Source organism: Heterodontus francisci, chromosome 1 (assembly GCF_036365525.1).
Source record: "Heterodontus francisci isolate sHetFra1 chromosome 1, sHetFra1.hap1, whole genome shotgun sequence".
In the NCBI taxonomy this organism is placed as follows: Eukaryota; Metazoa; Chordata; class Chondrichthyes; order Heterodontiformes; family Heterodontidae; genus Heterodontus; species Heterodontus francisci.
This window is the reverse complement of record NC_090371.1, coordinates 29,087,610-29,103,686: the sequence shown is the minus strand read 5'-3', so window position 1 is coordinate 29,103,686 and position 16,077 is coordinate 29,087,610.

Here is a 16,077-nt window from a genome sequence, read left to right as displayed (position 1 = left end):
CGGTAGCTCTTCCAGAGAGTTGGCAAGGCCACGATGTAAAGCCTGGCTTAGGTATAAAATTAAAACACGACCCGACAACAGCCAACCCGAACCCAACCTGGACCTGAATCCTTTAATTTTTTTAACTGCTCAACCCGACCCAAAAAAAAACATATTTTTGAAGCAGAAAAAGATCATAGACTAAAACAAAAACAAAACGAAACAAAACAGCACAGTCCAGCCCGACCCGACCCAAGCCCGAATGCTGGACGCCGAATACTGCATGCCCTACTGACAATCTTAAATTGGTTGTCAGTGTAATTCTTAGCACTCTGTGGATTATTTAGCAAATATTGTCCAAACACAGAATCACACCTAAAGTTGGAGAGTGTGTTTTGAGTTTTGCAAGCACGGGCTTGTTGGGTATGGCTTGTACCTTGCCCATTGCGAACAACAGGAGGGACATGTTGTTTGATACGATCCTCCAGTCTTTGGGACATATGGCCTATAGACCTAGCATCACACTAGCATTGAAATTCATATATCACATTGCTCATTTGTGTGATAGGCAGGACGTCTTTTTGTCTTGACGGCAGCATCCTATTAGTGGCGAACACCACACGTGTTGCTGCTGCATAGTAGCAGCATGAAAAAGCTAGCTTTACCTGTTGCTCAAATTTTTGGGATACACTACCCTTCCAGGGTAACTTGAGGTAGACTGGGCACTTTTCAGGGCCGAAAAGACAGCCTTAGGCCTGTTCGTAAGTTTGCGCAATATACAGCGAGAAATATCTAATCAGGGTAGCCATTGTCACGCAGAATGTCTTTGATTCACCCTATTTCGGCATTAAGCTTGCATGGTGAGCAAATGGCTTGGGCCCTATTCATGAGGTTGCCGATAAGGACAATCTTCTACCGCGTGGAACTGTAAGAATCCCAATGCGTGTATTGACCAGTGAAGGTAAGCTTGCGGTAGACCGCGGTAGAGAACCCCTTAACAGATTTCTCAACTAGTATGTCAAGGAAAGGGAGCTCATTTGACTGCTCCATTTTCGGCTCTGAAAAGTGCAGAGGGGCAGGGTAGTGTTGTAGGGTATTCCCAAGCGCAGAGGCACCTGCCGTAAATATCATAATGTTTAAATATTATTTGAGTAACCAGTAACATATAATATTAGTGAACAGTGAGGAGGTTGCAAAGCACCATGGGGCTCAGTTAACTTGACCACATTCCACAGGAGCTGAGTAATCCAATCTCAAACAAAAGGCTAATTAAAATGAAAAGCAGACGCCCTTGTGGAATGCTGACAAAGGTGCTAGTCTGTAACGAGGTGAAGATAAGGGGGTATGGTAAACATCATGAGCAATCCCCTATCTGTGTATGGGCCGGTCATGCAGCCCCTTTATGCCTAGTAACCGCTTCTATTGGCTCTAATAATCAATGTATATAATCGATAATCGTTGTGATTGGACCATGTCCGGCCGGGATGGGCTGAGTAACTGTTTGAAAATGTATAAGTATGGATGATTTTCCTTTGTTCAGTGGAGAGGCATCTGGACAGCCCAGTGACCTGCTCCCCGCCGGCGTAACTAAATAAGCTGTTTGACATTGGAGCAGACCTGAGTGTCAAGTGATTCTTCTGGATTCATTCCCGCTAACAATAGCACAGTGACTAAATTGCTAGACTAATAAACTGAAGACCCAAATTCACATCTCAATTTAGTAGCTAGTACACTTCACTTAAATAAATCTGGAAAATAAAGGCTAGTTCCAGTACTGGTGACCATGAAACTGCTGTTTTTTTTGTAAAAACCCATCTTGTTCACTAATCTGTTGTCCTTACTGGTCTGGTCTATATGTGACTCTAGGACAATGTGGTTGACTCTTAACTGCCCTCTGAAATGGCCTAGGAAACCACTCAGTTGTATTCTTGGAGGTGGCTCACCACCAACTTTTTAAGAGAAATGAGGGATGGAAAATAAATGCTGGCCTTGCCATATCCCCTGACTGAATAGAAACATGTCTAGTTTCCCTTTTAATGCATCTATGCTATTTGCCTCATCTACTGTGGCAGCGAGGGACCCTCTGTTTATTTGTACAGTCTCACTTCACAACTCCCCTTTTGGGGGATGGGGGGTCAATTTCTTTCAGTATTCTTTTGTAATGCATAATGTAAGTTGGCATGAAGACCCCCACCAGCCAAGAATGAGGGATATTAATTTTGTCATATGAACATTAATTTTAAACTGTTGCTGGAGTTAAGAAATGACTTGTTTAAAGAGATCACCAGACATTTGGCTGGAAGACATTTGCATACTAAGAGACAGTGCTTGTGTAGACAAAGCAACTACTCCCTGGTCCAATTAACCCAAATGGATTTTGATCACCAGACATTGAAGGTGTAAGAGCACAGCATTCCAGGATGTCTGCCAAGGTGGAGAATCCACAAACTGCAGGAGCAGTTGTTCCCAAATAATGGGTTAGTCACATGACTAACCTGCTGGCCAACTTGGAGTTTTGAATTGTGCTCACAGGACAGTTTGAAGACAAAGACTGCAGATTCCAACTGAACCTGGATGAAGACAGCCTTTCTCCCAGCTGACTCTCTCTCACTTTCTCACAAACCTCCAGACCCACTGAAGTCACCTACATCGAAACAAGTTATAGCATGCACTGGGCCCCAATGAACAGCAAGACTTACCGGCAACCAAAGACTACACATTGAACTCAAAGGACTGTAAATTCATTCAGCTATTGCCTCAAACTTTTCCCTTTTAGTCTTTCTACTTTTTCTGTCTCTATCGCGTATGCATGCCAGCGTGGTCGCATCGCATGTTCGTAGTCATTAACTGAATTCAGCCCATCGAGCCTGCTCCATCATTCAGTTAGATCATGGCTGATCATCTACCTCAACACCATTTTCCAGTGCTATCCCCATATCCCTTGATGTCATTAGTATCCAGAAATTTATTGATTTCTATCTTGAACATGGTCAATGATTGAGCTTCCACAACCCTCTGGGGTAGAGAATTCCACAGATCCACCACCCTCTGAGTAAATAAATGTCTCCTCATTTCAGTTTTAAATGGCCTATCCCTTATTCTGAGACTATATTCTGAGACAACTTAATAGAATTCTTTGAGGAAGTGACAAAGTTGATTGATGATGGAAGGGCTGTAGATGTCGTGATCATGGACTTCAGTAAGGCATTTGATAAGGTTCCCCATGGTAGGCTGATGGAGAAAGTGAAGGCGCATGGGGTCCAAGGTGTACTAGCTAGATGGATAAAGAACTGGCTGGGCAACAGGAGACAGAGAGTAGCAGTGGAAGGGAGTTTCTCAAAATGGACACGTGTGACCAGTGGTGTTCCACAGGGATCCGTGCTGGGACCACTGTTGTTTGTGATATACATAAATGATTTGGAGGAAAGTATAGGTGGTCTGATTAGCAAGTTTGCAGACGACACTAAGATTGGTGGAGTAGCAGATACTGAAGGGGACTGTCAGAGAATACAGCAGAATATAGATAGACCGGAGAGTTGGGCAGAGAAATGGCAGATGGAGTTCAATCAGGGCAAATGCGAGGTGATGCATTTTGGAAGATCCAATTCAAGAGTGAACTATACAGTAAATGGAAAAGTCCTGGGGAAAATTGATGTACAGAGAGATTTGGGTGTTCAGGTCCATTGTTCCCTGAAGGTGGCAACGCAGGTCAATAGAGTGGTCAAGAAGGCATACGGCATGCTTTCCTTCATCGGACAGGGTATTGAGTACAAGAGTTGGCAGGTCATGTTACAGTTGTATAGGACTTTGGTTCGGCCACATTTGGAATACTGCGTGCAGTTCTGGTCGCCGCATTACCAAAAGGATGTGGATGCTTTGGAGAGGGTGCAGAGGAGGTTCACCAGGATGTTGCCTGGTATGGAGGGCGCTAGCTATGAAGAGAGGTTGAGTAGATTAGGATTATTTTCATTAGAAAGACGGAGGTTGAGGGGGGACCTGATTGAGGTGTACAAAATCATGAGAGGTATAGACAGGGTGGATAGCAAGAAGCTTTTTCCCAGAGTGGGGGATTCAATTACAAGGGGATACGAGTTCAAAGTGAAAGGGGAAAAGTTTAGGGGGGATATGCGTGGAAAGTTCTTTACGCAGAGGGTGGTGGGTGCCTGGAACGCATTGCCAGTGGAGGTGGTAGACACGGGCACGATAGCGTCTTTTAAGATGTATCTAGACAGATACATGAATGGGCAGGAAGTAAAGAGATACAGACCCTTCGAAAATAGGCGACAGGTTTAGATAGAGGATTTGGATCGGCGCAGGCTTGGAGGGCCGAAGGGCCTGTTCCTGTGCTGTAATTTTCTTTGTTCTTTGTTTTTGTTCTTTGTATGTCTCTGGTGCTGGACTCACCAGCCAGGGGAAACATCTTAACTACATCCACCCTGTGATGCCCTGTAAGAACTTTGTAAGTTTCAATGAGATCCCCTCTCATTCTTCTAGAAAATACAGGCCCAGTTTCCTCAATCTCTCCGCATAAGACAATCCTGCCATCCCAGGGATTAGTCTGGTGAACCTCCATTGCACTCCCTCTGTGTGTATCCTTCCTTAGATGAGGAGATCAAAACTGTACACAATGCCCCAGGTGTGGTCTCACCAAGGCTCTATACAATTGCAGCAAGACTTCTTTACTCCTGTACTCAAAACCCCTTGCAATGAAGTCCAACAGACCATTTGCCTTCCTAATTGCTTGCTGCACCTGCATGCTAGCTTTTAGTGACTCATGAACAAGGACACCCAGGTCCCTTTGGACATCAACACTTCCCAACCTCTCACTGTTTAAGAAATATTCTGCATTTCTGTTTTTTTCTACCAAAGTGGATAACTTCATAATTATTCACATTATTTCCATCTACCACGTTCTTTCCCCTTGAAGCCTCCTTCCACATTTTAGCTGCTTTTTGTATTGTAAAGATTTTCAAAGACCTCCCTGAGCTTTTGCACTTTGTGTTTCTCTGATGAAGGGCTGTGTACAAAACATTGTGTACAAAGCATGCTTGTAACAGCTCAATGTGAACAAATCAGAGTAAAAACAAAATGACACCGTTCCTTTCACAATGGCCTGCCTGTCAATCTCGGCCCAATTCCACAGATTGTAAATTAACTAAAATACGCAAAAGTTGAAAACACACCAATGACCCCTATTTTTTGTTCAAAAGTTGCATATCGCGACATTGCAAGATCCCGGACAGAATGCAAATGATTGGGTAATTTCCCCATCAGTCACACTGGAGACCACGTTGCTGTAAGTGATTGGGATTGATTTTATGCTCATAATTTGTATTATGTAACTATCCCCTGTTCATTGCACTTTGCTGGAGAAAGAATCAATTTGTATCATGTAACTATATTACACTCTGCATTTTGTTGGAGAAAGAATCAATTTGTATTATGTAACTATTCACTATCCATTGCATTTTGCTGGAGAAAGAATCAATTTCTATTTACCACTTACTGCATTTTGTTCAAGAAATAGTCCTGCTATTCCCCTTGGAAGACTCGGGAGACTGCTGTAGTTTCAGTTAGCTGTTCAGAGACTTTCAAGTCCGCTTCCAACTCTTTGCCTGACACATTGGTGTCAATATTTATTCCTTTTTTAAACCCTTTTCTTTCTTGCTGTCTAAAGATTCCTTTGACGGAATTTAAATTTTCCACCACCCACCTTTCAAGGCTGGACTTTACTAGCTCGCCGCTGAGATCGGCCGCCATAGTGGAGCTGCTGCAATATTCAGCACAGCAGCTCACTAACATCGTCACGATGCGCCGCCCCTCCCCCTCCCCCTCCCCCAAATGACGTGGAGGGGGCGGGATTTCCAGCGCCGTGATCGGTGTCGGGTCAGGTGAGTATCAGGTGCTGGGGCACTATTTAAAGGGCAGCCAGTCCTGCATTAATGTTAAATGCTGGCACGCTTCATTCACACAGTAAAAATGACACACATGTTAGTGAAGAACATTTAGTGATTTAATTTTTTTACAGTGTATTGTCACCTGTGCAGACCCATTTGTGTCATGGTGTTTTTCTAAAACATTAGCAGGTGCTTCTTCGCAGTACCACCTCTGCACTAGCAACCTGAATGGAGGAAGGTTGCTGATCAGATTGCCCTTTGGCTGTGGATGACGTTGGCGCACGTCTTCTGTGTGCACGAGGCCAATCGTATCAATCGTGTCTCTTCCCATTGCATCACTGGCCTTTCAGAACTGCCAATGCATGGAATAACATCATTGCCATGACAGCATTACTCATGTGCATCTTCATGGATGCAGTAACATGGACAATGGCTGTCAGTAATGGCGGAAACAAAGATGTTGCAAATGTGGACTGCTGCACAATAGGTGAACGAGGGTGCTGTGTGGCTTGCAGAGCACATGGTTGTCTTTATGGCATGGAGAACCATTGATCAATAAGGCGTTGCCATGCATCCCTTGCTCGTTGCTCTCCCTGCATGTGGCGCCTGGGTGCCCTCTGCCCTTCCATGCGTCTTTCCTGCTGTAAGTCCTCTGCGTCCTCATCATCCAAGAATGAGTCCTGCTCACGTCTCTCCTCATGCAGTAAGGCCTCCCTCTCCATTGAGTGCACAGTTGTTCAGAGCACAGCAAACAGCAACTATATGAGCTACCCTTTCCTATTCGTAATCCTATCCAGGGAGCAGAAGCGCATTTTCAGCATCCCAATCGCCTGCTCAATGGTGGCTCTCGCAGTGCCATGGCTGGCGTTGTATCTCTCCTCGGCATCAGTGGTGGGGTTTTCTCACTGGAGTCAGGAGCTTTGTCTGAAAGGCGTAGCCCTTGTCTCCAAGAAGCTAACCCTCCATCTGAGCCAGTTCAGTGTGTAGCAGCACCAGTTGGAACTGGCGCAGGATGAAGGCATCATGGCAGCTGCCTGGAAAGCAGGCACAGATTTGCACGAAGTGTTTCCGGCCATCACATACTAGCTCTACATTGAGCGAGTGGAAGCCCTTCTGGTTTTCATATGCAGTTGGTTGACCAGAGGGAGCCTTGAGGGCCATATGGGTACAGTCTATGACCCCTTGCACCTGAGGGAATCCCACGATGGAGCCAAAGCTGGGCTTGGTTCTCTGGGCCTGGCTCCCAAGGTCCATAATGAAGCAAACATAGTCACCGGCCCTCCAGTAGAGGACATCGGTGACCTCCCTGATACAGTGGTGCACTGCTGGCTGTGTGACCCCACATAGGTTGCCAGTGGGGCCCTGAAATGATGCAGAGGTGTAAAAGTTAAGAGCCACTGTCACTTTGAGGACGACAGGCATAGGATGCCCACCGAAGCCCATCAGCTGCAGTTCATCATTCAGCAGGGCACAGAGATGTGTCACTGCCTCTCTCGACATCCACACTCGCCTCTGACACTGCCGCTCAGACACCTTTAGATATGTCACGCGGGACCTGTAGATGTGCGGCGATCTGTATTGATGAGTTCACCTTGGGGCCTGCTGTTGCTCACAACCAGGGGCTTCGACGTGGGCTGCACCTGCCTGTTGGCGGCAGATCAATGAATATAAGGTGTACCATCCCCATCTCCAAACAAACTAGGTTCATGCACTTTTTTGAAGGTGTCTAACAGGGCAAAGAATGATGTTGATTGGTACAACAGGTGCTTTCAGGCATCAACTATGTGGTGAGCAGTCCATTGCCCATCTTAGCTTCCAGTAAGAGTGGCACAAAATGACCATATTCAGATTGTAGCAGTTGCATCGATTGGCCCACCAGCCATAGTACCTTTAAACACCTACCGTTTATGGTGCCCTCTCCAAACACATGGTTCCTGGAGTGCCATTGTTCCTTCACTCACACAAACATTCAATGGCACAGAGTGCCCTTCTTTACAGAGGGATGGTATGCAGTAGCTCCCTTCATGCTTGCTGCGTTGTGCCCCGGTGATAACATCCCCCTCCCACCTCCCTTCATGACTGGAGAGTTGTGTCCCCAGTAATACCATCCCTCTCCCACTTGGCTACACCTATGCAGAGTTGTGCCCCCAGTAGTGCCATCCCTCTCCCACCTCCCTTCACACGTCTGCAGAGTTGAGACCCATCTTGCAAGACTTACTTTCACAGGCTCCAAGCACTGCAACCTCAGTCCCGTTGGCTTTTATTAGCCGGGAATGGGACGACATGTGAGGGACGTCCGTTCACCGGAATATGCGGAACTGTTGGCTAAGAAGCAGCAGGATGCATAATGAGGCAAGGTAAGTAGTGCTTTGAATATTTAAATTGGGCTCCTGCAGCCAAGCTGCAGGGTAGTGGGGGGGGGGGGGGGGGTGGCCCAAGGTCTTGCCGCCACCGGTAATATAGGGTGGGGCCTTCCCAGCGTCGGGTGCATGGTGGGCCTCTCCCGGAGGAGTTTTGTGGCCCCCCACCACCCACCACGATCCCCAATGTCGGGGGGCCAGTAAAATTCAGCCCTACATCTCAGCAACATCACCAGCTAACTATGGACGAGTGAGAAGACAGACTAAAGAATAACTGATAATGCACTGTTTGCAGGTCTGTCTATCTTCTATAATGAAGGAGAGGTGAATATTCAAGGATACTTGACATTTCAGAAGGACAGGAAGCTAGGAAAAGGTGGTGGGGTAGCTCTGTTAATTAAGGATGACATTAGGACAATACTGACCTCGGTTCTAAAGATCAAGATGTAGAATCAGTTTGGGTAGAGATAAGAAATAGCAAAGGTAAGAAGTCACTAATGAGAATAGTTTATATGCCCCCTAACAGTAACTACACTATAAGATGGGTCTACAGGAAGAAATAGAAGGGCTTGTAAGAAAGGCACAGCAATAATTTTAATCTAAACATCGACTGGACGAATCAGAATGGCAAAGGTAGCCTGGAAGATAAGTTCATAGAGTGAGTATTTCCAGCACTTTCTATTGTTATTCTAGAACTGTCTATGTGCAAAGAGGCAGGATTAATTAATGACTTCAAAGTAAAGGAGCCTCTAAGTAGCAGTTCTCATAGCATGATTAAATCCTGCATTCAGTTTGAGGGAGAGAAGAATGGGTTTGAGACTAGCATTTTAAATTTAAATAAAGGCAATTGCATGGATATGAAGATTAAGCTGGCGAAAGTGAACTGGGAAATTAGGTTAAGGGGTAGGTCAGAAGCATTGCAGTGGGAGAAATCTAAGGAGATATTTCATAACACTCAGCAAAGATACATTCCAGTGAGAAAGAAAGACTTGAGGAAAAGGATGCACCATCCGTGGCTAATTAAGGAAGTTAAAGATAGCATTAAATTGAAAGAAAAAGCGTACAATTCTATGAAGATTAGTGGTAGGTTAGAAGATTGGACAGAATTTAAAAACCAGCAAAGAATGATTATAAAAATAATAAGGAGGCAGAATTTAGAGTATGATAGAAAACAAGCTAGAAACATAAAAACAGATGGGAAGAGTTTCTACACATATTTAAAAAGGAAAAGGGTAACAAAGTGAGAGTGGGTCCTCTAGAGAGTGAGTCTGGCGAATTAATATTGGGAAATAAGGAAATGGTGGAAGCATTTAAGAGATAATTTGTGACTGACTTCACTGTAGTAGACATAAATAACAACCCAGAAATACGTGTAAATCAAGAGGTGAAAGGGAGGGAGGAACTTAAAACAATTACCATCACCAGGGAAAGGGTACTGAGAAAAGTATTAGAACTAAAGGCTGACAAATCCCCAGGACCTGCTGAACTTCATCCTAGGGTTTTAAAAGAAATGGCTGCAGAGATAGTAGATGCATTGGTTGTAATTTACCATAATTCTCTAGATTCTGGAAAGGTTCCATCAGATTAGAAAATAGTGAATATAACTCCTCTATTCAAGAAAGGAGGGAGACAGAAAGCTGAAAACTACAGGCCAATTAGCCTAACTTCTGTCATCGGGAAAATGCTAGAATCCATCATTAAGGAGCTAATAGCAGGACATTTAGAAAATCATAATACAATCAGGCAGATTCAACATGGTTTTGTGAAAGGGAAATTGTGTTTGACTTGTTTATTAGAGTCCTTTGAGGAAGTAACAAGCAAGGTGGATAAAAGTGAACCTGTAGATGTGGTGCACTTGGATTTCCAAAAGGCATTTAATAAGGTACCACATCAAAGGTTACTACACAAAATAAGAGCTCATGATGGCATATTAGCATGGATAGAGGATTGGTTGGCTAAAGGAAGCAGAGAGTAGGGATAAATGGGTCATTTTCAAATTGTCAAGTTGTGACTAGTGGAGTGCCACAGAGATCAGTGCTGGGGCCTCAACAATTTACAATCTATATAAATGACTTGGTTGAGGGACCTAATGTATGGTTGCTAAGTTTGCTGATGACACAAGGACAGGCCAGAGAGTATGTTGTGAGGAGGACAGAAGGAGTCTGCAAAGGGATATAGATAGGTTAAGTGAGTGGGCAAAAATTTGGCAGATGGAGTGCAATGTGGGAAAATGTGAACTTGTCTACTTCGGCAGCAAGAATAGAAAAGCAGTTTATTATTTAAATGGAAACAGATTGCAGAACTCTACAGTACAGAGGGAGCTTGGTGTCCTGGTACATGACTCACAAAAAGTTAGTATGCAAGAACAGCAAATGATTAGGAAGGCACATTAGGAGTATTGCCATTGATTGCAAGGGGAATGGAATATAAAAGTAAGGAAGTTTTGCTACAGTTTTGCCACATCTGGAGTACTGTGCACAGTTTTGGTCTCCTTACTTAAGAAAGGATATAATTGCATTAGGAGCTGTTCAGAGAAGCTTCACTCAACTGCTTTCTGGGATGAAGGGGTTATCTTATTGAGGAAAGGTTGGACAGGTTGAACCTTTGTCCATTGGAGTTCAGAAGAATGAGAGGTAGTCTTATTGACATATATAAGACTTTGAGGGGTACTTGACAGGGTGGATGCTGAGAGGATGTTTCCCCTTATGAGAGAGACTAGAACGAGGGAACACAGTTTAAAAATACAGGATCACCCATTTAAAACGGAGATGGAGAATTTTTTTCTCTCAGAGGATCGTTAGTCTGTGGCATTCTCTTCTCCAGAGAGCAGTGGAGGCAGGGTCATTGAATATATTCAAAGCTGAGTTAGATAGATTCTTGATTGACAAGGGAGTCAAAGGGTATTGTGGGTAGACAGAAAAGTAGAATTGAGGCCACAATCAGAACAGCCATGATCTTATCAAATGGCGGAGCAGGTTTGAGGAGCTGAATGGCCTACTCCTAATTGGTATGTTCATATATAGCTGGGGAAGAATCTGTCCCTTTTATTACTCCACATGGTGGTAGTATGCACCCGACACAAGGCCACATTTGAGTGAAATGATTGATACCCAGCTCTTTTGTGCGGCGTCACTGCTGTCACTTTAGGAAGATTATTTTCTCTGAGAACAGAACGTTCAGAGCAGAAAAGCAGAGCTGCTGCCCCACAAATTGCATGCCTGAACGCCAAACTCTCAGCAATTTATCACTATTCTGGGCTGTTTGACATATTGTTGTTGACTAACACCTTAAAAAGAAAGTCTTGCATTTACATAACACTATTCACAGCCACAGGACGTCCCAAAGCACTTGACAGTCAATGATCTACTTTTGAAGTATAGTCCTTTTCCTTTTGGGCCTCCTTATCTCGAGAGACAATGGATATGCGCCTGGAGGTGGTCAGTGGTTTGTGAAGCAGCGCCTGGAGTGGCTATAAAGGCCAATTCTGGAGTGACAGGCTCTTCCACAGGTGCTGCAGAGAAATTTGTTTGTCGGGGCTGTTGCACAGTTGGCTCTCCCCTTGCGCCTCTGTCTTTTTTCCTGCCAACTACTAAGTCTCTTCGACTCGCCACAATTTAGCCCTGTCTTTATGGCTGCCCGCCAGCTCTGGCGAAAGCTGGCAACTGACTCCCACGACTTGTGATCAATGTCACACGATTTCATGTCGCGTTTGCAGACGTCTTTATAGCGGAGACATGGACGGCCGGTGGGTCTGATACCAGTGGCGAGCTCGCTGTGTAATGTGTCTTTGGGGATCCTGCCATCTTCCATGCGGCTCACATGGCCAAGCCATCTCAAGCACCGCTGACTCAGTAGTGTGTATAAGCTGGGGGTGTTGGCCGCTTCAAGGACTTCTGTGTTGGAGATATAGTCCTGCCACCTGATGCCAAGTATTCTCCGAAGGCAGCGAAGATGGAATGAATTGAGACGTCGCTCTTGGCTGGCATACGTTGTCACTATCGCAATTATAGAATCATTGGACTTTACAGCACAGAAGGAGGCCATTAGGCCCATTGTATCCACACCGGCTGAAAAGGAGCCATCAAGATTAATCCCACTTTCCGTAGCCTTGAAGGTTACAGGCCCTCAGGTGCACACCTAAGTATTTTTTAAAAGTTATGAGTGTTTCTGCCTCTACCACCCTTTCAGGCAGTGAGTTTCCGATCCCCACCACCCTCTTGGTGAAAACAATTTTCCCTTGAATCCCCTCTAGACCTCCTACCTCTTACCCTAAATCTATGGTCCCTGATTATGAACACCTCAACCAAGAGGAATAGGGCCTTCCTGTCCATTATATCTAGAAATGCATAATTTTATGCATTTCAATTAGTTCACCCCTCAGCCTCCTTTGTTCCAAAGAACACAACCCTAATATATCCAATTTTTCCTCATAGCTGAAATCATCCAGACAAGGCAACTTCCTAGTAAATCTCCTTTACATCCTCTCTAGTGCAATTGCATCTTTCCTATAGTGCGGTGACCAGAACTATATGCAGTCCTCAAGCTATGGCCCAGTCAGTATTTTATACAGTTCCAGTATAACCTCCCAGCTCTTATATTCTATGCCTTGGCTAATAAAGGCAAGTATCCCGTATGCCTTCTTGACCACCTCATAGAACATAGAACATAGAAAAATACAGCACAGAACAGGCCCTTCGGCCCACGATGTTGTGCCGATCCTTTGTCCTCTGTCAAGGACAATTTAATCTATACCCCATCATTCTCCTTTATCCATATACCTATCTAAAAGCCGTTTGAAAGTCCCTAAAGTTTCTGACTCAACAACTTCCCCAGGCAAGGCATTCCATGCCCCGACCACTCTCTGGGTAAAGAACCTTCCCCTGACATCCCCCTTATATCTCCCACCCTTCACCTTAAATTTATGACCCCTTGTAACGCTTTGCTCCACCTGGGGAAAAAGTTTCTGACTGTCTACCCTATCTATTCCCCTGATCATCTTATAAACCTCTATCATGTCACCCCTCATCCTTCTCCGTTCTAATGAGAAGAGGCCTAGAATGTTCAGCCTTTCCTCGTAAGACTTATTCTCCATTCCAGGCAACATCCTGGTAAATCTCCTCTGCACCCTCTCCAAGGCTTCCACATCCTTCCTAAAATGAGGCGACCAGAACTGCACACAGTACTCCAAATGAGGCCTTACCAAGGTCCTGTACAGCTGCATCATCACCTCACGGCTCTTAAATTCAATCCCTCTGCTAATGAACGCTAACACCCCATATGCCTTCTTCACAGCCCTATCCACTTGAGTTGCAACTTTCAACGATCTATGCACATAGACCCCAAGGTCTCTCTGCTCCTCCACATGCCCAAGAACCCTACCGTTAACCCAGTATTTTGCATTCGTGTTTGTCCTTCCAAAATGGACGACCTCACACTTTTCAGGGTTAAACTCCATCTGCCACTTTTCAGCCCAGCACTGCAACCTATCCAAGTCCCTTTGCAGACGACAATAGCCCTCCTCGGTATCCACAACTCCACCAACCTTTGTATCATCTGCAAATTTACTGACCCACCCTTCGACTTCCTCATCCAAGTCGTTAATAAAAATCACAAACAGGAGAGGACCCAGAACTGATCCCTGTGGCACGCCACTGGTAACTGGGCTCCAAGCTGAGTATTTACCATCTAAGACCACTCTCTGCCTTCTATCAGTTAGCCAATTCTTAATCCAACTGGCCACATTCCCCACTATCCCATGCCTCCTGACTTTCTCCATAAGTCTACCATGGGGGACCTTATCAAATGCCTTACTAAAATCCATGTACACCACATCCACTGGTTTACCCTCATCCACTTGCTTGGTCACCTGCTCAAAGAATTCAATCAGGCTTGTGAGGCAAGACCTACCCCTCACAAAACCGTGCTGACTGTCCCGAATCAAGCAGTGTCTTTCCAGATGCTCAGAAATCCTATCCCTCAGCACCTTTTCCATCAACTTGCCTACCACCGAAGTAAGACTAACTGGCCTGTAATTCCCAGGGTTGTTCCTATTCCCTTTCTTGAACAGGGGCACAACATTTGCCACCCTCCAATCACCTGGTACCACCCCCGTCAACAGAGAAGATGAAAAGATCATTGCCAGCGGCTCTGCAATTTCATCCCTTGCTTCCCATAACATCCTTGGATATACCCCGTCAGGCCCGGGAGACTTGTCTATCTTCAAGTTATTCAAAAACCCCAACACATCTTCCCTCCTAACGAGCACTTCCTCGAGCTTACCAGTCTGTTTCACACCGTCCTCTTCAGTAATACACCCCTTCTCATTCGTAAATACCGAAGAGAAGTACTCATTCAAAACCTCACTTATCTCTTCCGGCTCAACACACAGACTCCCGCTATTGTCCTTGACCGGACCTACGGTCCCCCTAGTCATCCTCATATTTCTGACATACGCGTAAAAGGCCTTGGGGTTTTCTTTTATCCTACCCGCCAAGCATTTTTCATGCCCTCTCTTAGCTCTCCTAATCCCTTTCTTCAGATCCTTCCTGGCCATCTTGTATCCCTCCAGAGCTATGCCTGTGCCCTTTTTCCTCAACCTTATATACGCATCCTTCTTCTTCCTAACAAGACTCTCAACCTCTCTTGTCAACCACGGTTCCCTCACATGACCATCCCTTCCCTGTCTGACAGGGACATGCTTATCAATGGCCCCTACTATCTGCTCCTTAAAAAAGTTCCACATTTCGACCGTGCCCTTCCCTGCCAGCATATGCTCCCAACTTATGCTCCTCAGTTCCTGCCTGACAGCATCATATCTACCCTTCCCCCAATTGTAAACCTTGCCCTGTTGCACATACCTATCCCTCTCCATTACCACAGTGAATGCTACAGAATTGTGATCACTATCTCCAAAGTGCTCGCCCACCAACAGCTCTATCACTTGCCCTGGTTCATTACCTAGTACCAAATCCAATATTGCCTCCCCTCTGGTCGGGCAGTCTACATACTGAGTCAGAAAAGCTTCCTGGACATACTGCACAAACACTACCCCATCCAAACTATTCGATCTAAAGAGTTGCCAATCAATATTTGGGAAGTTGAAATCCCCCATAATTACTACCCTGTGACTTCTGCTCCTTTCCAAAATCTGTTTCCCAATCTGCTCTTCCACCTCCCTGCTGCTATTGGGGGGCCGATAGAAAACTCCCATCAAGGTGACTGCTCCTTTCCTGTTCCTGACCTCAACCCACAGTGCCTCAGTCGGCAGATCCTCCTCGAAAATTCTTTCAGCAGTTGTTACACTATTTCTAACTAACAATGCCACCCCCCCACCTCTTTTACCACCATTCCTAATCTTATGAAAACATCTATAACCAGGTACCTCCAAGAACCATTCCTCCCCCTCACCTATCCACGTTTCAGTGATGGCCACAACATCGTAGTCCCAAGTGCCCATCCACGCCTTCAATTCACTCACCTTATTCCTGATGCTTCTTGCGTTGAAGTATACGCACTTTAACCCTTCTCCGTGCCCATCTGTCCTCTGCGACAGTGCTACCTTCCCCAATACCTCACTACACTCTTTGTCTTTCTGAGTGGACCCACTGGTCCCTGGACTACAAGTCCGGTTCCCATCCCCCTCCCAAACTAGTTTAAACCCTCCCGAACAGTACTAGCAAACCTCCCTCCCAGGATATTGGTGCCCCTCTGGTTCAGATGCAGCCCGTCCTGTTTGAACAGGTCCCATCTTCCCCAGAATGCAGTCCAATTATCCAAGAACTGGAAGCCCTCTCTCCTACACCATTCCTGCAGCCACGTGTTCAGCTGTGCTCTCTCCCTAT